Source organism: Pinus tabuliformis, chromosome 2_2 (genome assembly GCF_031772625.1).
Source record: "Pinus tabuliformis cultivar Carrire ecotype Pingquan chromosome 2_2, CPIR1, whole genome shotgun sequence".
NCBI lineage: Eukaryota > Viridiplantae > Streptophyta > Pinopsida > Pinales > Pinaceae > Pinus > Pinus tabuliformis.
This window is the reverse complement of record NC_142300.1, coordinates 469,721,327-469,747,088: the sequence shown is the minus strand read 5'-3', so window position 1 is coordinate 469,747,088 and position 25,762 is coordinate 469,721,327. Positions and strand designations below refer to the sequence as shown.

The 25,762-nt window shown below is 38.3% G+C and overlaps 1 pseudogene; it reads right to left on the bottom strand.

Annotated features, from left to right (window-relative positions):
- LOC149193357 (K(+) efflux antiporter 5-like) overlaps positions 1 to 25,762 on the bottom strand; it is a 189,147-nt pseudogene that overhangs the window by 26,259 nt on the left and 137,126 nt on the right.

Genomic DNA, 25,762 nt, shown 5'->3' with positions numbered 1-25,762 from the left:
AGACATTATATAACTGGCTATGAAATTTTCATTCACACAAACCATTTTGCCATTAGATACCTAATGAATAAACCAATCAATAGTGGGAGAATAACTAGATGGCTCTTATTATTACAAGAATTTAACATCACCATTCTAGATAGGCCCAAAAAACAGAAAAAAATTGCTGACTTTTTATCTAGAATCCAATATGATAATAATGATCAACCTATAGAGGATAAATTTCCTGATGAATATCTTTTTTCAGTATCTACTAAATCACCTTGGTATGCAGATATTGCTAACTATTTATCTACAGGGAAAATTCCATTTCAATTGCCTCCTAGAGAAAAGAGGAGAATAGTCCACAATAACACATCTTATTCATGGATAAATGAAGAGTTACAAAAACCAGGACCAAACCTCATCATCAAAAGATGTGTTCGAGAGGATGAAATACCAAAAATACTTAAAGCTTGCCATCATGAACCATTTGGAGGACATTTTTCTAACAAAATAACTGCTTATAATGTCTTACTTTTAGGATATTATTGGCCTTCCATTTTCATGGATAGCAAGGAATATGTTAAAAGATGTGATAGTTATCAGAGAATGGGAAAGCCCACATTTTCAAACGAAATGTCATTACAACCACAAGTACTAATTGAACCATTTAAAAAGTGGGCACTAGATTTTGTTGGACCAATGAGCCCACAAAGAAAAAGAGGTATATTTTGGTATGTACTGATTATGTGACTAAATGGGTAGAAGCTAAAGCACTTCATTTTTCTACTAAAATGTTGTAGCTTCATTTATTTTTGAGGATATTTTCACTCGTTTTGGTGTTCCAAGAGAAATTGTCACAGATCAAGGAACACAATTCACATCCAGATTAGTGTAGATTACTATGGAGCAATACATAATCAAACATCAAAATTCTACTCCATACCATCCACTAGCCAATGGACAAGTTGAGTATACAAATAAGGTGATTGAAGCAATCCTTACCAAGACTGTAAAATTACACAGGAAGGACTGGGCATAAAATCTTCCAGAAGCTTTGTCGGCTTATAGAACTACATGGAGAAGCACTACAAGGTATACTCCCTACAAACTTGTGTATGGGAAGCAAATCTTACTTCCAATAGAGTTCCAGATCTAGACTTATAAAACAATAGTCCAGCTAGATCTTGACGTATCAGAAGTGTTAACACCCAGGTTGTTCCCTTTGACTCCTGAGGGAATACGGCTGGGGTAACCACTAACCAAGCTTTGGATTACAGGCTCTAGCCTACCTGTAATCAGAGAGGGCTCTCTCTTTCAGTTTTAACTTTGTTTTTGAGGATTTAGGCTAGCGATGAGATAGGATTGTGTTTGAATTTTGGTTGCAGACTGATGTTCAAAGAAGGGCACGCAAATATGAAGGAGAGTTCAATCCATTGGGCATGTGGAGTCCAGAAATAAGTAGGTTTTGATGTCTGTGATAAAGAAAGGTTCACTGCAAGGCTAGATGGGTATTCATGATACAAACTATGATTTTTAGCAAAGAAAACAGTATGAATTACACCAGGAAAGGCAATTAAGAGTTCTTTCACAGCGCAATACGAGATGAAGAACAAGTCCTACTCAACAGCAACAAGAATTACTGAGTAAAGACTTATCATGTAACTAGAGCAAATGGGAGCACTTAAGAATTCCACAGTTGTAGCTAACCTTGGAGAAAACATATTTGGCAGAAAGGATTGAGTTTAGGGTGTCTTTAATGGACAAATCCTGAACTAGTCTTTTACCTTTCTACCAAGATTAAACACCATGCATCAGAAACAGATTACAGAAGAAATAAAACATAAATACAGTTAGAAAACACTTATTGTATCATGCCATAACACGAGAATCTTGCAGCAGTCAGTAATTTCATCACAGCACATCCGAGCCAAACATATCTCCTGGAAACCAATAGCTCCTTTGTATTATATCTTCCAGAGGAAATACAGCCGAGTTCTCTTGAACAAATGAGTAACAAAAACCCCCAATAAATAGCGCGGGGGTGCATATATACAAAAATATCACAAAAAATATCTTAGTTCTGAGTTATTGCACAATAACTGCTCTTACCAACTTTCAAAGATATTTTTACAAAATTAAAAGCTACTTTAATGAATACATAACAGCTGTTTGCTGTTTGTCAGAAGTTCTTGACTTTGAGGGCAACTGGCTCTGCAGGATGCTTTGCATTGATTCTGAATAATACGCCTTTAATGCTCTGTCGTGCTGTAGCTTTCTCAGCCCTGTCATCTGTATCTGTCGGTGTTGCTTTGGTGGCCAAATTTGTCTGCTGAGTTGGCTCTGTCCACTCCTCTCCAGTCATACTGTATTCAATTTTCTGAACGTGATGAGTTATAATTTGATGTACAAAAATTTTGTGAAAAATCTGTCTGCTCACAGCAATGTTTGTATCATGCTTGTCCACCATTCCTGAGTAGGCAACTGATGTCTCAAAATTGTGCCTAATGTTTCATCTGCCTCAGTATATTTGTAGTAATTGGGAGGCACCTCAAACAGATGTCTAATCTCATTCATGATAAAAAACAAGTTCTCTATTCTGTCATAGAGACTCTGTCCAGATGCAGGCCCTGTTTCCTCTGGGGTACTTGATCCTGCAGTGATCTGATTTGTAGCAAATGTATTTACCCTCTTGGCATAATTTTCATGGGATAGCAACCTACCTGCACTGTTTAGTAGGTTGGGAAGGCCTCTGTTATGCAATGCTGTGAATTTCTCTGTGAACTTGTTCACCTCTGTCTGCATTTTCTGGCATCTTCTATCCAATGTTTGCACAAGATTTCTTAAAGTGAGCACCCTTGTTATTAGCAAAATGGTATCAGTTCTGTTGGTGATACCCATGGTTGCCAGCTGGGGGCCTGTACGGTTATTAAGGACATTGATCATCCTATTGGCTATCTCAGGCATAGTGCCTAGAGATGCCCTTGCTCTTTAACTTTCCTTGTGGGCCCTGCCTATGAGATCTATGTGCTCATGAATGGTTTCTATATATTGCCATTGATCTGTTATTGATTGACCATTATTGGCCCACAAGACTTTCTTGATCTCAGCCACAACTTTGTCAAGAGAGAGCTCTTTCTCCAGTTCTTTTATCTTCTTCTCAAGAGCCCTTACTTCCCTTGTTCTTTCAGCCACACTTTGTTTAGATTTATCATATTTTTCATTAACTGTGGCCAATTTTTCTTTAGTCTCATTCAGCTCTGCCATCTGTGCTTCTAAGGCTTCAATCTCTTTCATCATCTTCTGCATATCTAGGCTAGGTGCTTGTCCTGATGTTGTTGCTGGTGCTGATGTTGAAGGGCCTGTCCCAGCTGCTTGTTCTGTGGGAGGACTGATAACTTGAGGAGGTTCCTCAAGGTTAATCACTGGCTGAGGGGGCTGAGATGTCTAGCCTCCTTCTTTCTGCTTCAGGGCTGCCTGTAATGCAGCCTCTGTTTCTACCAATCTCCCTTCTGTCTCTACCAACTGTTTGTGTAGTGTTAGCAGCATGGCTGCTACATCTTGGTCCTTCCTCTGCTGAGCAACATCTTCTGTTTGAGGGTGAAGGGTTGCTGGAATCTTGACCATCTTCCTCAAAGCTACTATATCTGCCTCTTTTTCCTTTAGTAATGCCTGCACAGCTTTGGGATCACTTGGGTCATGCCCAAGCTCTATAATAATATCCTCCAAAGACCTAATCCTGTTGTCTTTGGCTTGAGAAGAGGCCTTCTCCAATTCTAATTGGGCAGTGGTATTATGGAGACTATTTTGCAATTTGTGTGCAAGGAAGGTCTTGTCTGCAAGAGTGGAATAGACCATCTCACCTGTTTGTTTATGAAGCTCTATCTGGTCCATTGGGTGGATGTCTTTTGCAAGTACCTCAAGGTTGGTTCTTATGTAATCTACAGCTGACTGTGGCTACAGCATAGTAGGCATGAAATGACTCATAGTCATCTTCCCCTCTGTTATGTCATATGCTGACATAAGCCTCTGCTGGTTCGTGGGAGCCATTTTGAGTAAATGATTGTATAGCTGGAGTCTAACTGGCTCATTCCTCTTCTTAATGTCAATGAATTGATGTTTTATGCTTGATTCTGCCCTTTTTTGCTGGCTTGAGGAGCTGACTTCTCCTCCAAGTGTTCCTTCTTGTTCCTGTTGGAAGGAACTGGCAGATGCTTCCATGCTAGGGGGGCCCATACCCATGGATGGCCCAATAGGCATCTCTTCTTCAGAAAGAGGATTTAATCTTTGCCTTTTCTCCCCTTGTTGACTTGTTGATGTAGTGAGGGGAGTTTCCTGCTCTCTATCCCTCTTCCTGGTTCTCTCTTCATTTAAGGGAGTTTGGAGCACCGAGGCATCCACTACTGTTTCCTGCCTTGGAGGCACACTTTCCTGAGCCTGTTGCTCTGTAGATATTGGGGCCTCAGCCATTTCTTCTTGCTGTTTGGGCTGCTCTTTCTGCTGTTCTGCTGTTGGGGGCGGCTGATCCTGCTCCATCTCTTTTCCCTTTTCTGTGCTAGCTGCTTGAGGAATAGTTCGAGCTGCTTGGTGGGGAGCTATAGAGGATGAGGCAGCTGCTCCAAGTTGAATTTGATAAGAAGAGGAAACCTGCCCACAATTTTCCAAGTCAGCTTCCTTTTCAAGTTTCTTGGCTTCTTTTAGTGCTATTTCCTCTTTAGTACTTGCCTCTTCTAGAGTGCCCTCTTTCCATCTTAATAGATTTGCATATTTTTCAATATGAGGCAACCTGACATGATCATAGCTAGCCAACTTATATTTAACCCTTCTAAGACTAATGAAATGATTGGGATCATAGGGTATCCAGAGGAAACTGGTCTGCAACTCGAGGCACTTTAGGATCTTGTCTGCTTCTTGCCATGCCTCTTCTCTTTTATTATAAATAAATGGGCCTAGCTGGTTCCTGACTTTGAGTTGTACCTTCTTATTTTTGCTGTGGAAATGGACCATGTCTGCATTTCCAAACTGTCTGAAATACTCTAAGGCAAAGAGTCTCATAGGGACATATCTTGGTAGCCTATATGGGGCTAACTCACAACCATATATTCTGATTACTGTATGGTGTTGGTAAAAGTACCAATCCCCAATGCTGTAGGCCTTTGAGAGCTGGAGGATTCTTTGCATCTCATCTGTCAATCTTGGAGGAGGGGCACTCAACAGCAAGGACATGGCTGGATGGATAAAAAGGTCTATGAATTCACAGTAGCTGTATGGTGAATAAGATGTATGATGAAAGATTGAAGACCAAAATACCACAGACCTTGGGTTTCCCTGAGCATCAAACTTCTTGAGAGTAATAGGGAAGCTATCAGGCTGATAGAATAGGAACAAGTGATAGATGTAAGAAGTGTATCTAAATATCCTTTCCCTCTCTAGATTCATCAATTGCTCATGAATCTTATTGGCAATGCAGGCACCATAATCATAGTGAACAGCAGGAGGCTTCCCAGGGGAGAAGATAGACATCATGGCCAGAATGGTTTCATCAACATCCTCAGATGTTCTGTATCCCAAGACATAACTGATCATATCCACAAGCATTTTGCCCAACTCATTGAGATATACATTTCCAATGGGAGGAGTCCTCACAGTTTCAGAGCCTGGTTCAATGAATAGCTGATTAATCTTTATGATTTGGGCACTGGACAGCTTGCCTCCTTGGTCTATTAAGTGCATTATGGACAGAGGAGTCAATGGCTTTGTAGTATGAAAGTGTAGCATTTCATTTATGGCCTCAGGGGTGACATGGAACAACACTGAGCCTGAGGAATTGAGGACATCTCTCTGACAGGGGTCATAGTTGGCACTGCATCTGTGTATCAAATCTGGGAGGACATTGACTTGAGGAAGATTGAAAATGGGCAAATTGGAGTCCCAAATCCCTAGAATATCAGTTCCACTGAGGTGCTTGGCTTTCAGCTCATTGAGTACATGAATATTATATTTGGTGTCCAGTGAGAGTACTTCTGCCATCTGGTAATCTCTGTCAGCCAGGGCCTGCCATTCTAGCTCTCTGTGTGGGGCATTTAGAGGTGTAACATTCAATGCAACTGGAGTTTCCATGTTTTTTGGTGCTTTGATATGTATTTGAACTTGTTTTTCTGGGCTCAGCAACACAGAGCAATGAATTTTGCAGGAACAGGGCAATTTGCAGAGGAAACAGGGTGAATTAGGGTGAAAACAAGTTGAAATGCTCCTGAAAAAGGTTTAATGAGCAAATACTGGGATTGAAGAGTTGTTTTCCTGGTGGACTTGCGTAGCAGAGGTTTTAGTTTGCGAATGCGCAAACAGACTGTAAATTTGTGGAAACTTGGCTCAATGCGAACTGTCTGTAGGTGAATTCAGCTTTATAGTTGGAGATAAGTGATGGTCACTGAGGATTTTCTAGTAATTACGGCATTTTCTCTCTTTTCTTGCTTGTTTTGGTGAATTATGCAAAAAACCAGGTGCGGAGGGGAGATTTTGATAAATACCTGGTGCAAACGGCCAATGGTGGAATAACAGGTGAATTGAGGGCGCCCACGGTCTTTAAGTCAATTTCTTGCAGGTTGGCGGCGAGGACGACGTGAAATTGCATGCAGGAGACGCAACAGTCTTTTGGCGAAAAGTGTGAAAAAACCGTGATTTTTGCCCCCAAATATGGACATTTTGGGCTTTGGCGCGTTTTTTGGATGACGTCAGCATGACGTCATCGGGTGGGGTCGGGTACGGAAAGGTGACGTGGCGGCCTGTGAGTGGTCCGCGTGGATGGGGGACGTGGCGGACAACTTGGAGCGATGGCGGGTCGGGCGCTGATGTGGGGTCGACTTGGCATGGCGTGGGCATGACGTGGGCAGGCGGTAAACCAAAGCGGTAAGTGGTTCCATCGGACCGCTTATAGTACGGGAGCGGTTTTGGCAGGCGGCCTCCCGATACAATTTGGGAGCGACGCGTGGCATTGCCCTGACGTCACCCTCTGACATTTTTCGGGTGCTATCGTCTGGACATCGGGGGCGGCCCGATATTGATATAAGCCGTCGGATGGGAGGGCCCAGATCCGACGGGCGACGGGTTGCGAAAATGGTAGGACAATACGGCGGGGGGGTGAGCAATAAATTATTATATTTCTGGAAATGCGCGCCAGGGTGGGACTTTAGACTTCGGCGGGTTTTTGGGTTTTTCAATGTTTTGTTGGCGGAAAGGGGTTTTTGACATTTTTGCAAAAAAAAGGGGGTTAGGGCTATAAATCAAGCGGATCTTGATTTAATCCCAAAACACTGTATTAGCGTTGTCTTGCCTTTAGCGCTTTGATTTCTTTGCACTTCAACCCTTTAGGACTATTAGGCTATATTGCCTAGGGGAAAGGGAATATACATATTTTTGGGGTTTCTATACACCATAGTGCTATAGTAATAGGGAAAGGGGAACATAGGGAGATTAAGTATAGATAGAGTTAGTAGTTAGCATTAGATGGGGAATATAGAAGAGAGGGAGCAAAGACTAGGTGTTTTTAGGAAACAAACTTAGTTAGGAGAGTAGATCAAAATGAAAAGATCTTTATACAGAAAATGTGGCTCTTTATGCAACAAGGATCAATCAATGAGTTTTATTTCTCTCATGAACAAAGGTGGTATTGGGATGTTAGCTAGAATTTGATGGGGGATGATTAGGAAGTTAGACATGCCTCATTTTGTTGCTACAAAATCGCTGAATAGGAAGATCTGCACTGGCCACCATGTGTTTCCTTTGCTTAGGCCAGTGATATGAAGGAAATCCTGCTTCTGCAACCCCATCTACCTACCCATTCTATTGCGTAGCATTTTTTGTTACTTCAAGGAGGGTGCACTTAGACTTGCAAACCCTCATGTGCCTTTTCTTTTCCTTTGGCATTTTCTTTTGATTTTCTATCTAAGGCTAGCCTTATCACTTCCAGTGCCCCAGATTAAACAGTTGGGAACCTTCTTTCTCTACCTAACTACTTATCTGCCAAGATTGAACAGTTTGGACAGATTTCTTTCTCTAGTCTACAACAAAAAATTGAAATATGGCATAACCCAGCTTAGACTGTTGGATCACCCATTTAGAAGTAGGACAACATCAACCAACTGTAGATATGTGCTTTCCACAAAAATATGAGATCTTTGCATCACCAAAGTAGATCATATTGGCACTTCCCCTGCCAATCATGAAAAATGAAACCTATTGGTAAGGTAGCTAATAGTGGCTCCACTTGGGGATGGTTTTTCTACTTTGAAAGACCAAGAACAGCAGGTCAGAATGCCTTGGCCCTTGACTTCTTCTCAAAACTTAAAAGCTTTCTCTTTGGACTTCAAAACTGGAATCTGTCACCATTGTGGAGCTTCTGAAATAAAATCCTTTTCCTGCTTATTTACAAAACTTCTTAAACTGAACTGTCTATATGCTAAAAGAAAATACTATATACAACTAGTAATGTACAGGGCAGAGCCATGCTACATACATGGAAAGTAATCAAAGTAATGCTTTAACATGCGTCCATTCACAGGGCCCTCTTCAGCTTCAGTGCCATCTAAATTCTTCAAGAAATAGGTGTTATTTCCTTGTACTGCTTGAATAACAAAAGGCCCCCTCCAAAGGGAGTCAAATTTGCCATGCTTTCCCTTGTCTTCTCTTCTTGAATCCAATTTAAGCACTTTATCCCCAATAAAGAAATCTTCAGCCTTGGTTCTTCTATCAAAGGCTTTCTTCAGTTTCTCTTGTAGGACTTGGACTCTGCTGTAGACTTGATCTCTAGTTTGCTGTAAACAGATAATCTGATTAATTCTTCTTTGCATGTCATTTGGTTCAGCTTGACTTTCTTGAAGTAGCTTCATGACAGGGACCCCTAATGATGAAGGGAATTTGGCTTCCATTCCATAAACCAACTCATATGGGCTGACCCCAATAGATCTCTTGGTTGTTAGCCTGTCTGCCCACAAGGCATTTACAAGCTTCTTGTGCCAATTTTTCTTATTCTCTTCCAGTACCTTCTTAATGATGTTGATAAGACTCTTGTTAGATGATTCAACTAAACCGTTGCCTTGAGGGTAATATGCAGTAGAATGGCCCAAAGTAATATGGAATTTGTGGCAAAAGTTCACCATCTTCTTGGATCTGAAAGCAGCAGCATTGTCTGTTATTATCTTGTCAGGACAACCAAATCTGGAGAGAATATTAGTTTCTAGGAACTAAATGATAGTAGAATCATTTGCTTGTCTGCATGGAACAACCTCAATCCATTTAGTAAAGTAATCTGTAGCTGCCAGGATCCATTTATGTTGGCCTGAAGATGAAGGATGAATCTCCCCAATGAAGTCCAAGCCCCATTGCTGAAAGGGCCTTTCTGCTACAATGGGCTTTAAGGGAAGTGGTAGCAACTTTCTTTTTCCCTCAAACACTTGACACTTGTGACATGAAGTGGTGAAATTTTTAACATCAGAGAACAGAGTGGGCCAATAGTAACCTGCCCTTAATATCTTATCCACAGTGGACTTCCAATACAAATGTCCACCACAATCACCTGCATGAAATTCTTTCATAACATTGTTAGTCTCATCCATATTCAAACAATTCAGTAGTATACCTTCATGATTTTTCCATAGTAAATTACCATCTATAACACAAAATCTTGAAGCTTTCATTTTTAAAAATCTAGATTTGGTTCTGGACAACCCTGGGGGAGCACACAGGTTTTGCAATATATAACAGATATCAGAATACCACAGGGATTGTTCAAAGGCTACATTGATCTTTGGAGTCGCTAGCTCCAGTTCATTGTCCAGTTGGTTAATGTCTAATGCTTGGAAGTTTGCTTCAGACATCAATTTAGCCAAACCTTGCCCCTTTATCAGTTTTGTAGGTCTTATTTCAATGTCAAATTCTAAAATGTTAGCAATCCATTTTCCTCTTCTTCCCTCTAAGTTTTCTTGAGTCAGTATGTCTTTTACAATGGGATTTGGTACATAAGCAATGACATGGGAGTATAGGATGTAAATCCTAAAGTCTTTGATGGCTTTGACCAAAGCATAAGCTTGCTTTTCCATGATCTGATATTTCAGAGGTGCATCTCTAAGGGCTCTACTAAAGAAAGCAATAGGTTTTTCATTCCCTTGATCATTTTTCTGCAATAAGACAGCAGCAATGGTATGCTGGGAGGCAAAAGAGAAGATGATAAATTCTCTGTCGAATTGAGGATTTGTTAAGACTGGGGTTTGGGTGAGGGCCAATTTAATACCTTCAAAAGCTTGATTTGCTTCTACTGTCCACTTTACTTTTAAATCCTTTTTTAGCATGTTTTTTAGTAATCTGATCAATTCTGCTAAGTTTGGGATGAATCTCCTTAGAAAGTTGATCTTTCCCAAGAAGGCTTGTAATTATTTAATATTTCTTGGATGGGGCATTTGCAAGATGGCCTGTATTCTGTCTGGGTCAATTCTAATGCCTTCCTTTGAAATGATATGACCCAACAACTTACCTTCTTCCAAACCAAATAGAGACTTCTTAGGATTTAAGGAAATCCCATATTTCCTACATGTTATGAATATTTGTCTCAAGTGTTTTAGATGTTCTTGGTCAGATTTTGAGAAAGGTGTGAGGTCATCTAGGTAAATAACAAGGAAGTCACGAATCTCTTTAGCAAAAGCAATATCCATTGCTCTTTGAAATGTAGCTCCTGCATTTTTCAACCCAAAAGGCATTTTAACATACTTGAAAGTTCCCCATGGGGTTGTGAAAGCTGTTTTATCTTGATCATCAGGGTGGACTAGGATCTGATTGAAACTTGAAAACCCATCAAGTAATGAGATTCTTGAAGACCCCACCACTCTTTGGAGAATGTGATCCATTTTTGGTAAGGGATAATTGTCTTTAAGGGATACTTGATTCAAATTCCTTAGATCAACACAAAGCCTAATCTCCCCAGTTTTCTTTCTTGTGGGGACCAAATTTGAAATCCAGTCTGAAAACCTGATTGGTGCTATGATACCAGCTTTAAACATTTTTTGTACCTCTTTCTCAATTGAAGGGAGAAGCATAGGATTGATTCTTCTCAATTTTTGCTTGAATGGCTTTTGATTAGGCTTGAGAGGGATAGTGTGTTGAATAACAGAGGTGTCATAGGATTTCAAATCCTCATAACTCCATGCAAACACATCTTGGAACTCTTTAAAGAGGTCAATATATTTAGGTTTCTGGTCAAGGGGTAAAGATGCAAACAATTTTATTATCTTGGGTTTTTCAGTAGTTCCAATGTTGCATTCTTCAATGGCAGCATTAAGGGGTTGCATTTTTGGTTTTCTAGGAACATCATTTGAGTCAAAAATGTCCTCTAATGGAGTTAGGCTTGTTGGTAGAAAATTGTCTTTTAGCTGTATGACTTCATCCTCTGCACCAGCTATTTCATCAAAATGCAATTGTTTAAGTTCTTGTATATTTTCATTGTCAAAGGTTGTTGGACAGAGTATTAGATTTGCTGTTTTGAGTGATATAGCTGTTTGGTCCTGTTCACTCAGTGGCTGTGTGTCTTTCACGGAATCAACATCAATGTTCAAACTTGAAAATTCATGCTGCAAGGTCAAGAAACTATTTATCTGTGTGTCATCCTCAAACACTTGCCAGTCTTTAATATTGTTTGGGACAGAAGGTCTGTGTTTAATCTCAGCCGTAAAGCAGTGGTTGGGTTCAAAAGGCAATTTGCATGTACTGGAAAATGTAGCTAAACTATGTGCATGAAGGTTCCGGGTCCTAGGTATTTTGGTCATTTGAAATTCAGTGAAAGCTTTGAGTATTTCAATAGCAACAGATCTGTATGATCTTAGTCTTTTGTCATTGGTGACAAAATTGCCTTTCACTTGTTGGATAATGAGGTCTGAATCTCCCATGATTGAAACTTTTGTGGCCTGTAAGGATTTTACCAGTTTGAGGCCTAGCAGAAGAGCCTCATACTCTGCCATATTATTAGTACATCTGAAATTAAGCCTATAGGCTCGACCTTGTGCATGATTTCTTTGTTTGTTATGAATCCACACTCCAGCTCCTACCCCTAATTTGTTGACTGATCCATCAAACTCAAGAAACCATAGGATCGCTTGATTTAGGGGATTTTCAACATCTTCTCTATGACTTGGGATTATAAGTTGGAGTTCTTGACTTTCATCTGGTTTGTCTTCTAGAACTGTCTCATCAGTTGATTTCTCAAACTTGATTTCTTGGGAACTTGATTGCTCAGTTACATGCATATCTTGTTCAAGTATGACAGATTTGTTATCACTCATTGGACTTGTATCATCATTGAACAGAATGAAAGAATCCATATCAGAATGGACTGCATAAATAGGGAAATTTTGAGGTTTTTCTTCACTGCTCACCATGTATTTCATGAGTGATTCTCTGTATAGCCTCTTTGGCTGCCCAAAGATAGAGATAGTGGCATATGACATGTCCAATTGTAGGGAACCTTGGAGTTTAGCCCCCCATGATCTTGATAACAACATTCCATATTTGGGTGGAATGTCAGCAACTACCACATCCATTAAAATTGTTTTATTTGGGTACTGGACAAGGGACACACATAGATCTTTTATCAAGCCTAAACACTTAACTTGGCTGGAGTCAAATGAAAATAGGTCCTTATATGGTCTTGTGATGTCTAGATTCAATCTTTCCATTACTGACTTAGGCATCAGGTTATGAGAGGCGCCTGAATCAAACATTGCATTGTGTAATATCTTATCATGAACATGCAAGCTGACATAAAAAGGTAGGATTCCAATAACTGTTGTCTTTCCATCAACCTCAGGACTGAAAAGTAGTTCTGGGGTGTCATCCAACACATTGACATCATCTTTATTATGAGTCAGTTGAAGGGACTTCTTGATTTGTTGTTTGTAAATGTTATGCTTGGCTAGCTCTGAAAGAGGAATGGCTATTTTCAATTTACCAATTTCAGCTTCCAAGTCAAAAGGTTTTTCAGATTGGATCTTGGTGTTCTGGTTAACAACTTTTTCTTTGCTAATTAAATTTTCTTCTTGACTCTCAATCTGATCTTGAGGTTTGTCCTTTTTACTCACCTTTTGGAAAGTGCTGCTTGGATTGTGCTGTAAAGGAGGTGTAGCCATTGGTTGTTGATTTGAGGGAAATGGTTCGGTTACCTCTTCAACTATTACTTCATTTGTATTTGAATCAGTTTTGTTAATAGGCTCTGTGACAATAGCTTTCTTAGGCTGCAGGCTATCCTTTGTTTTCTCAGGCTGTGTCACATTTATAGTTCTACTTCTTAATTTGTATTGCTTATGAACTTCAAAAACAATTGTGTCATAGCCTTGTTTGAAATCAAATGATTCACCTGACTTGGTTTGGAACTACTTGATGTCTTCATCCTCATGATCTTCTTGACTCAGAAAGACTTGCTGATCATTGTTGAGGCCCATCAAATTGATGTGGGTATCATCTATCTGCTCACTAGAAGTAGATGCTTCAGCATAGTTTTCTTGGAAGGGAGGCCTAATTTCTGGTTCAGGGTTGGGCTTGCCAACATTAGGATTTTGATTTCTTCTAAAATTGGGATTCCTGATAGGATTATTCTGTGGTGCTTCCCATGATGACTTCCTCTCAACTGATTCTACTCTGTCACCTAACCTATGCATACCAGTGATTATTGCATCTAGTTTCTGATCCCAGCCTGAAGGCTCTTCTTTGAAGGTGGTCTTTCTTTCAGTTCTGGTCCTATTTCTCTTAGCTATCAGGTTGGCTTCTACACTGACTACTATGTCTTGCATCTCAGCTAAAGTTCGGGGAGCCCTTTCTCTTAATTGGTATGCCATATCTGAATCAAACCCATCAGGAAAGGTGTATAGAGCTAGATCAGGTGGGGGTCTGAGATTTTGGGGAATAGCATTGTAGACATTGTTAAACCGAGCACAATAGTCCAAGACAGTTTCTTGGGGACCTCTTTTGATAGTATTGTATTCAGATAAAATATGAAGTGGATCCTTTTTCTTCTCCCATCTGTTGATAAAGGTTTGATACAGGGCTTTAGGGTCAGCTATGGAGTTTGCTGGGAGTGACCTAAACCATGATCTTACATCTCCTGTTAGGCTTTGCACAAAAATTTTCATTCTAACCCCATCATCATCTATCTCATAATTTTCAAAGTAGTCCTGCATTTTCTTAGTATGTTGAAGGGCTGGATAAGAGCCAGTACCATCAAAATATGAAATCTTGCTTTGGTAATCTTGAGGCATAGGCCCTGGATTGGCAGGTAACTGCAGTGGAGCATATCTATTAGCCATGTTTGGTGGGACAATAGGGATAACAAGAACGGATGGGACAAGGGGAGGAAAGGGAATGAGAAGGGTATTTGTAGTTAATGGAGGGGTTGAAAGGATACCTTGTGAAGTGGATGAAGAACTAGGAGATTGTGGAACTGTGGTATGAGGATGTAGAGAAACCTTAGCAGGGGTTGGAATATTAGTTTGACATCCTGCTTCAGAACTTGAATCTGATAAAGTCCCTTCTGATTTGTGTCTCTTAAGGATTCTTGAAATCAAGTTTGGATTTTGGAACTCAGGTGATGGGTCAAGATCTGGGTCAGATCTTGTATAGCGAGTTTTCTTCTTAGGAGCCAGCTTCTGTGATTTTTTATCAGAGAGTTTTCTGAGAAAATAGTGATATTTGACAAGGACTGATCAGGTATAGCACAACTGTATGGAACTTAAGACTGTCTGGCTGTCACTCAGGCAGTTTCCAAGGCTGTCTGGCTGTCACTCAGGCTTTATCTACAGTATTAGGAATCAGACAGGGGGTTATGAAGTTCATTGAGTTCCCCAGCAGAGTCGCCATTTATGTTAACACCCAGGTTGTTCCCTTTGACTCCTGAGGGAATACGGCCGGGGTAACCACTAACCAAGCTTTGGATTATAGGCTCTAGCCTACCTATAATCAGAGAGGGCTCTCTCTTTCAGTTTTAACTTTGTTTTTGAGGATTTAGGCTAGCTATGAGATAGGATTGTGTTTGAATTTTGGTTGCAAACTGATGTTCAAAGAAGGGCACGCAAATATGAAGGAGAGTTCAATCCATTGGGCATGTGAAGTCCAGAAATAAGTAGGTTTTGATGTCTGTGATAAAGAAAGATTCACTGCAAGGCTAGATGGGTATTCATGATACAAACTCTGATTTTTAGCAAAGAAAATAGTATGAATTACACCAGGTAAGGCAATTAAGAGTTCTTTCACAACGCAATACGAGATGAAGAACAAGTCCTACTCAACAGCAACAAGAATTACTGAGTAAAGACTTATCATGTAACTAGAGCAAATGGGAGCACTTAAGAATTCCACAGTTGCAGCTAACCTTGGAGAAAACATATTTGGCAGAAAGGATTGAGTTTAGGGTGTCTTTAATGGACAAATCCTGAACTAGTCTTTTACCTTTCTACCAAGATTAAACACCATGCATCAGAAACAGATTACAAAAGAAATAAAACATAAATACAGTTAGAAAACACTTATTGTATCATGCCATAACACGAGAATCTTGCAGCAGTCAGTAATTTCATCACAGCACATCCGAGCCAAACATATCTCCTGGAAACCAATAGCTCCTTTGTATTATATCTTCCAGAGGAAATACAACCGAGTTCTCTTGAACAAATGAGTAACAACAACCCCCAATAAACAGCGCGGGGGTGCATATATACAAAAATATCACAAAAAATATCTTAGTTCTGAGTTATTGCACAATAACTGCTCTTACCAACTTTCAAAGATATTTTTACAAAATTAAAAGCTACTTTAATGAATACATAACAGCTGTTTTCTTAGGCCAGTGATATGAAGGAAATCTTGCTTCTGCAACCCCATCTACCTACCCATTCTATTGCCTAGCGTTTTTTGTTACTTCAAGGAGGGTGCACTTAGACTTGCAAACCCTCATGTGCCTTTTCTTTTCCTTTGGCATTTTCTTTTGATTTTCTATCTAAGGCTAGCCTTATCACTTCCAAGGCCCTATATTAAACAGTTGGGAACCTTCTTTCTCTACCTAACTACTTATCTGCCAAGATTGAACAGTTTGGACAGATTTCTTTCTCTAGTCTACAACCAAAAATTGAAATATGGCATAACCCAGCTTAGACTGTTGGATCACCCATTCAGAAGTAGGACAGCATCAACCAACTGTAGATATGTGCTTTCCACAAAAATATGAGATCTTTGCATCACCAAAGTAGATCATATTGGCACTTCCCCCGCCAATCATGAAAAATGAAACCTATTGGTATAGGTAGCTAACAAGAAGCACGCATGCAAAGGATGAAACAACTTAATGAGCTTGATGAAATAACACAAGAATCCCTCCAGAGAACCAACCTTGTTCAACAACAGAGATCCAGATGGCATGATAAGTACATTAAAGAAATAAAATTTCAACCAGGAGATTGGGCATTACTCTTTGATTCAAAGTTCAAAAATTTCAAGGGAAATTCCAAACCCACTAGCTTGGACCTTATGAAGTTGAAAATGTGTTTGACAATGGTGCAACTAGAATCAGGACTATTGATGAAGAGAAAATTCCTTTCTTAGTAAATGGACATCGACTCAGACTTTATCAGAAGCCATTGACCAAAGAAGAATTTGTCAAAATTTTCCAAGGTAATTCAGAATTGAAGATAGTTGAAAAGAGTTCTCCTTCTTTTCCACCTTATAAATTTTACTCAATTTTATGTTTAAAAAAAATGATAAATAAATTATATATATATATATATTAAAAAAATTAAGAATAATAATAAGAGGTATAAACATGAAAACCAACATGTTGTTGGCATGTTGATACAGAAAGTTTGAAGTGAAAACCAACTCCTGTTGGCACCTTAAATTTTCATTTCAAAACAATAAAGTTCCTTTCTTAAAGTTTTTTCTTTTCAGCTACAGAATCAATAAATTTCTGTAGCTCGAACAAGTTTTTATAGTTAGGACAAGTTTCTGCAACCATAATAAATTTTTGAAGCCACTTGATATGAACACTTGGTGATTTGAATTGAAGGATAATTGACAGTGAAAAGTACCTATAGGAGATATCAAAGAACAATTAAGGTTAACAAATTTAATTAAAGGTATGTGATACTTTAATTTAAAAATGAGGATTAATATATTGCATATATGAACTAAGAGGACATAACATTGCCAAAATAAAATGAAATAATTGCAAACTAAGCGTCAAGGTCACCTGTCAAAATCATCATAAACCACCACTTAAAACCTTTGTCTTGTCCTTATTCCGAATCAATTGAAGTAAATCACTGAATGATTATTTTGAATGCACTCCAATGGTCAAATTCATTCCCACAACCTTCATTATAATTCAAATGTTCCTCCATTTCTCTGAATTCATATAACCTTTCTATCTCTCTGCCACTAACCAAAACCCTACCAACACCATTTCCCCTATCAAAATAAGCAGTCCTTGAGAGAAGCATTCTCCATAATTGGTGTTATTTTCCAAACCGAGCCAACAAGAAAGAAATTCTTAGAAGGATAACCTCAGACCAGGGAGCTGTTACAAAAAAAATAATGGTTACAATTCGTAGAGAAATTCAATAGTTTCCATAGGGAAGTGACGAAGATTTTTGCACACTCATTTGATGGAATAGAGGTTGAGATAGGAGACACTAAGTTCACCATAACGAAGTCTCTGATCGCAGAAGCTACTGAATTTCCTAGAAGAGGAGAGAAATGGTTCAGAAACAGGGGAAGCAATGGAGAAGATTGGAGAGTCTTCCTGAAAAATCCAAACATGGATACCACAGTCTTCAAGAAATGTCTTCCTAGAATAGCCCTTAAGAATAAATGGAGGAATTTACTTCTTGTACTTCAGAAATTTATTACTTGTGAGGGTCAGTTTGGATACATGTATTTCTACCAAATTAGGATAATGATGTATTTTTATTGAGGAACACGAGATGAATCTTCCTTATTTCCTCTTGCATAGTCTTAAGAGAATGTACATGAATGTTCAAAACAAGATTCAATTCATAGACAATACCATGTATCATCATGGATTGGTAAAGATCTTGGTTGAATTCCACCTTCAGAGTGTAGGGGATAACTAGGAAAATTTCTTGGTAAGAAACCATTTTGAAGAAAAATATGTTGAACAACCCAGCAATAGTAGAACCCTTAGGGGAAATAAGAGAACAATGGAAACAATAAAAGAACCCCAGTCTGAACAGGAATTATTAAAAGATGAACAGCCCCAGTGGTTATTTTGCAGAAAATGAAAAGGGGAAATCTTAGAAGGAAGAAAGCTAGCAAAAGAACAGAAGATTTACCACAAACCGAGACCCTTCGTCAAGAATAAAAGACAAAAGCCAAAAGAAGGAAAGCACAAATATTACAGACCCTGGGACTAAGGAGGAGTACCAGGTTGAACACAATGCAATAAGTAGTCTCAAGAGCTACGAAATATATTGATCTCGAGGAAAATGAGCCAACTGAAAACCTTGAACGTTCCCAGGAAGGATCACCAAAACTCTCACCAAGAGTGTCATCACCACCCTGCAGTTCACCTCCAAAAAGTCCAGTACACATTCCAGATGTTGACCTTATTCAACAAGAGATTTATGACTACATAGATTCATTAGAAAGAAAGGAACCAACAACTAAAGAATCAATCCAAATTCCTGGAGAAAGAAGCAATCAGTTCAATGAGCCACAAGAACCTTCAACATCAAATGTTTTAAAGCAATAAATCTTTGAGATGGAGACATTGAACATATATCTCAAGAATGAAAATCAGACATTGAAAGCACAAAATGGGATTCAAATTGCAAAAAGTGACAACCTTATCCTTCATTTGAGTTTGTGGTACAAAAAGAACAAAAAGCTGAAGAAATAGAATAGGGCAATGCAAAGAGAAATCATCAACCTAAAATACAAAATCCTCATGAGGAAACCAAGGATGCCAGTGGTTTCCAGAAAGAAGAAAAAAGTGAATCCTGAAGGTGATAATCAGAAGGAACAAGAGAATGACAATGATGAATTGTATGAGGACATACAAAACCTCCAGCATGGGGGAATGTAGAGTCCAAGGACTGTCTTACCTTGACACCCTTTTTTTCTATACTTCTTCCTTTTTCCCTATACCTATCACCTAAATAATGCAATAGACACAGGGTTTTGTTAAAGGTAAGCATGTAAATGTCTTCTTCTTCATATTTCTCTATATACCTTATTCTTTTGTTAAAGTATGTATTTGACTACGGAATTGGCCTGTTTTTGCAGCTAATCTGGATTTCCTCAGCTATCTCCATTGTTAACAGGATTCACATGCTCCGGCTCAGCCAAGGAAGATATGGATGGATGAGAAATGATTCCCTCGTGGATTATTTCCTATTCTCTTGAGCCAATCCTTAAAGAAGATTGCATGATAAAACGATCAACCTCAAAGTCAACTGCAAGATTATCACTGGGACAAAGATCGAGTTTTCTTGAAATCTTATCAATTTGTTTTTCCAAATAGAAAAACGATTATTTAGTGATATAATTTGATTTAATAAGATCGAAATAAAGATATATAGGCTTGAAAATCTTGTACTATTATACAAAGAAGTATTATAAACGCAATGGCCACTCTGTGTTTTGGGTGCGTGCTGATACATGTAAATTTTAAGAACATTTTGTTACACTTGTTTGTGAGTAATAGACTTGGTTTATGTTTTTCATACTGCATTGATTAGAGATTGTCGAATGTTTCGTGGAGGGCCTCGACTTTCAATACAAGTCTTTAACCAATTGCGCATAGATTTTGCTTAATTGCTTTATCGTAGATGCTCTGTTCTGTGTTTGAAATGTAGTATGATGGAATTCACAATTGAATCGTTGTCTGCATAAGAAATTCCCTTTGCTTTATACCTAACTTAATTATGTTATTTCATTTTCTTTTTATCTGATACAATTTGATCATTTTCCTTGCTTTCTACCTAGTGTAGTCAACTGTTTCATTTTCATAGCATAGTTTATTTTCAGGTTATTAGATTTATGACTTGTTTGGATGAAGTTGAATGAGTAGAAGAGTCACAATAATTTTCTTGACAATTAAATCCAGACATCATTCATTTATAATATGATGGAATAGATCTCTTCAGCATATGGTAATGTAGGTTTGGTTGCAGCATAAAATTTATAGATAAAATCCAAAACAATCTAACAAGAGAAAAGCTTAGAATCACACTTCAACCATCCATAAACCGATTCAATAGAAATTAATTTCTAAGATAAGTAGCTAACAACTTTAAGGCACAATCCTTTAATATAATCAATAATACCATCTTCATATTACTTCTGAATTTAAACATTAACAAGAACATAAATATCTTAATGACATCAATTAAATTCTAGCACATATAGTGCACTTGTGCTTCATCGGTATACCAACCCTGGTCGATAATTTATGCTGTCAATTTAAGGATTAAATTGGCTAAACAAGTGGTTTCTAGTTTCAATGGTTCTTAATGTGTGGATTGTGGTCTATCATTTGATATCTTTGTATTGGAGGCTCTTTCATTTCCTTATTTTTGGCTTCACTCTGCCATTAAGTGGATTCAATGGTGCAGTAAGGCCCTTTCTAGGCCACCATTGTGGGGTAGTATCCAATGTGGTTTCATTGGAAATTTCCAAATTGGTGTGGTAGCGTGGTTTCTTAGAGTGAAATTGATGTTATAGTTCTTCTTGTCCTTCTCTAGTATAAAGAAATTCGATTGAGAAAAGACCCTTGCTCAATAACAACAAGACATTCTACATTATTAACTCCAATATAATCAAATTACATATTCATTAATTATGAGTATAGAATTATTGGTCAAACAAAGGGTAAAAATGAAAGGCATTAAAGATGACTCCGCCCCTCTTAAACACCAGTTAGTGGATCTCCAGCTTTCTTCATATTAGCTCCATTAGGGTACTTCCTCCTCGACACTCCTCTTATCTAATTATAATGTGTGTCCCAGATTTAAATAGTATTCCTTCTTAAAATAATAAAATATAATATTTTTGGGACCTTAAGGGCATACATCACATTCTTATGTTTACAACAATGTGGGATACACTTAACGATTTAATTTAACTGAATTATTAAATAAAAAATTACTTTTGTATAAACAAATTAAAATTATAAACATAAAAAATGGATAGGAACAAGATATAAATAAATATACACTACACATCCATTTTTTTAACACTTTAATAAATAAGAGTAAAAATGTAAATGTGTATACTTACTAGTAGTTACTACCCACCAAAATTTATGCAAATCCTTTCCTTTTTGTTTTTTTATTTCATAAATTTATAGTTTAAATAAATTTATGTAATTTATAATTAATTTTTAATTTTTAATAGTTATTTTAAAATATGTTAATTTTAGGAAAAAATGCTAGTGCAAAATGATTTATGTTCAATAAAATAAAATTACATCATAGTTACAGTCAAGCGTGCAAGTCCTAGACAAAATATTATCACCATAACCAACATTACCTAAACACAAAGAGTTATCAATACAACAAGAATACAATTTCATTAAAATAAATATTAAATTATTTATATTTAAAATAATAATTTTTTTTATTATTATTTAAATCAAAATTGTTTGGTATAATTTTAAATATTTTTATAATGTATACGAATTTTTAAATACCTAATAATTATTAAATAAATATGTTAATTTTGGAGTTATAATTTTTTTATTATTTTTTTTATTCAAATAAAATAAAAAAATATACCACAGATGAATAGGAAAATGTTGATAGTGGATTATCATCATTTTTCATGGTTTCAATAATAGTTTTAAAACAATGTTGTTATCACATTTTTTACTATGTAATTAAAAAAAACGCTAACAGCCAAAATTTGTAATAAGCAATTTTAAAATGATAATAATGGAAGTGTGAGCGTTATTGGTAATAAACATGTTTAAACTCAGATAGCTGGAAAATCATCCCGAAATACAAAATTCAAACATTTTCATGACCAAAGAATAGTGCCAGTGGAATAACATGTTTAATCTCAAGTGTTTCTCGACAGTGGAAGTTATGTAACAAGCTCAGCAACCAAAGGGAAAAAGTTACCAAAAACTTCGTTTTTAAAACTGTTTTTAAGTGCAAATTCCGGAGAGGTTTCAGATTACATGGAAACATATTTTCCAAATCTGAAAGTGTTTTTTTGAAGGTATATTTGAAATGTTTATTCAAAGGTATATTTGAAAGGTCATTTTTAGTATTTTACAGTCATGTTTTCGTAATTGTTTTAAAAATCATATCTCAAACAAGTTAAAAATAATGGAGAAATGGTTATATGGTTGTAACGTATCTCCTTTGTTTAGGATTACTTCCTAGAGTTTAGGAGGTTGTTTACAACTACCTATTTTTTAGTGATGTATTTAATATTGTAATATTCATTTGATGTAATGTAGAGTGAACGAGAGAGATAACCTCCTCTTTGTTTTGAGTGCAGTCTCCCAGGTGCCGTACACACCTATGAGCTGCAACTCCTTCCAAGGAAAATTTTAAGGATGGAAAATTTTCTTGAAGTTTAAAACATTGGCGAATCTCACTAATCCCTAATATGCAAATTATAAATGTTTATTGATATATTTGTAAAATTAATCAAATTTATAATTATTTTATATATAGTCTCTCTATAATGTTGGCGATTTTTAAGGTAAAATAATTTTATACTCTAAAATTTGGGCGAATCGTCTTTTATAAAATTGGAAATTGGTGAATCTTTTTTGTGGAAAAATCATGGAAAATTAGCCCACTGGGCGAACATTAGCCCCTAAAATTTTCCATGAAGTCTCCTTCTTTTAATTCAAAGTTTGATTTTTATCCTGGTATCAGAGCTTAGGGTAGAGATAGCCTCATTTTTTTTAGGGGATGTATCATTAGTTACATTTCTGTAGTGGTAGGAGTGCATGTAAATGTGTCTGTGTGATCAGGTGGAACTGCAGTAACACCTGGAGCGAAGGGTCTCAGATGACTGATCATCTCTGAGCCAGAGAAAGGGTTGAGAAATTGGCGTGGATTTTTTGAAGACAGTCACGCCAATCCAGAACAAAACAGAAAGGCGCGATTTTTTAAAGAATAGAAGTGCCCATTGGCGCGGGTTTGGGGCTAATAAGCGCGCCAACAAAATTATAACTAAATTGGCGCGGATCTGTGGCTGTTAAGCGCACCAATTTCCGTGGACACCGTGAATTTTTCTTTTTAGCAATTGGCACGGATTTGTAGCTGTTCAAAGCGCCACAGAGCCAACCTCTTTCTCTCTAGAAATCTGCAATTTTTCGTTGCAGATCGGAGTTGCCTGGTGATGGCACGTGGAGATTTCTGCTCGGCGGTAGCAAATTTGATTTTCCCGGTGGTGGCGAATTGAGGTTCCTTGATCTGCTTGGATCGGGCCTGCCCGGTGGTGGCGAATTGGGGTTCCGTAATCCGCTCGGAGGTAGCAAATCGGACCTGCCTGGTGGTGGCAAATCAGAGCTATGTGATCTGCTCGGTGGAAGCAGATCGGTTTTTTTGCCCGGTGGTGGCGTAGTGGAGCTCCTTGATCTGTTCAATGGAAGCAGATCGCCTTTGCCCAGTGGTGGCGTGTTGGAGCTTGCTTGTTGATCTGTTCAGTGGTAGCAGATCGGTTTTGCCCGGTGGTGGCATAGTGAAGTCCCTGATCTGTTCAGTGGCAGCAGATCGGACTTGCCCGGTGGTGGCACAGTGAAGTTCCTGATCTGTTCGGTGGAAGCAGATCAGACTTGCCCGGTGGTGGCCGATTGGAGTGTTCAGTTGGGCAAAAATGAACAACAGTATAGAATCATACCTCCACGAGTCTGGCAAACTCGATGGAACGAATTTCTCCAACTGGAAATTCAAAATGCAAACTTTGCTGGAGAGCGTAAATGCATGGGCGATCGTTGAGGGAAATGAGCCGAAATCTGGAATAGCGACCCAAGAACAAGACTGGGATAAAAGAGAAACGAAAGCAAAAGTTATACTAAAGATGTCCGTTAAGGACAATATTATCCCACATATCAGAGATTCCAAGTCAGCCGCTGATATATGGACAACGATCAAGAACCTGTATGAGACTCAGAATACAAATCGTGTTCTGGCACTTAAGGGAAAGTTGTTTGCATTGAAGATGGACGAGAATGAGTCCATTGGTGGATTCATGGCCAGAGTCAAGGATCTGAGAGACAAACTGGGAGCTATTAGAGAAAAGGTGTCCGACTCAGATCTAGTTACACTCACATTGAACAGAATGACTGATGAATACTAGACATTCATCACAGGACTGTCAGCGAGGGAGAAAGCCCCTTCATTTGATGAGCTGACAGTGATTCTGCTCCAAGAGGAGGAGCGAAGACAGAATCTGAAAACTTAGAGGAATGACCTAGCTCTGATGGTGAAGAGGAGACAATACAGAGGAAAGCAGCACCAACACCAACATTAGCACCAGCAACCGCAGTAGCAACAGCAGAAGGGGGCTAGCTCTTTTCAAAAGAGACCATTCAGAGGTATGACTGATAATTATGTTAAGAGATGTTTTTATTGTGGGAAACCTGGTCATCAGATTAAAGAATGCTATAAGAGGTAGGCAGATGAAAGAAAAGGCAAACAGAGGAAACATCAGGGCTGTTTTGCTGGAGAAGAGGAGGACCACAGCCATGATCTTCGACTATTCATAGTCGATTGTGCTCTTTCAGCATCAAAGGGAGATGAGGACGACATATGGTATGTCAACTCTAGCACATCCTCACACATGACCGGTAAGAAGGACTGTTTTGAATTTCTTGAAGAATCTGCATGTGGATCAAAAATTTATCTAGGAGATGAAAGTGGGTATGAGATCAAAGGATGTGGAGATATTCCTATGAAACTACCTAGTGGTGACATTAAACATCTTAAAAATGTATTATATGTTCTAGGAATTAAGAAAAGCTTGATCTATGTCTCAATGATTACAGACTAGGACATGCAGGTGCAATTCTTTAAGAATGGTTGTGTCATTAAGGATAGCCAGATGGAAACAGTTGCAACAGGAGTGCGCGTGGGGAATTTGTACAAATTGGATGCAAAGAGTATGCCACGACAAGCAATGATTGCAGCTGGATCAACAGTCAAAAATCTCTGGCATCAGAGATTTGGACATCTCAATTTGCAAGACCTCATCTTACTTCAGAAGAAAGGTATGGTCGAAGGACTCCCTGTTTTTCATAATGTCAAGCTGGAATGTGATGGATGTGCATTAGGGAAAATGCATAGAGAAGAGTTCCCTTTGCATGTCAACAGAAAGGAAAGAGACATCCTAGAACTAGTGCATACAGATATTTGTGGACCTATGCAAACTAGGTCCCTAGGAGGTGCATATTATTTCTGTTGTTTACAGATGACTGCACTAGGTTTTCATGGGTGTATTTTTTAAGTAAAAAGAGTCAAGCCTTTCGGTACTTTAAAGAGTTCAAATCTATGATAGAGAACCAAACAGGAAGGAGGATAAAGATTCTCCTCTCAGACCAAGGGGAAGAATACATGTTAGGAGAGTTCATGAACTTCTGAAAGCAACATGGGATTATGCAGCAATTCACAGTGCCACACACTCCACAGCAGAATGGAGTAGCAGAACGCAAGAATAGAAATCTTGTGGAGTGCGCCAGAAGTATGCTTCAAGGTAAAGGTATATCAAATGGTCTTTG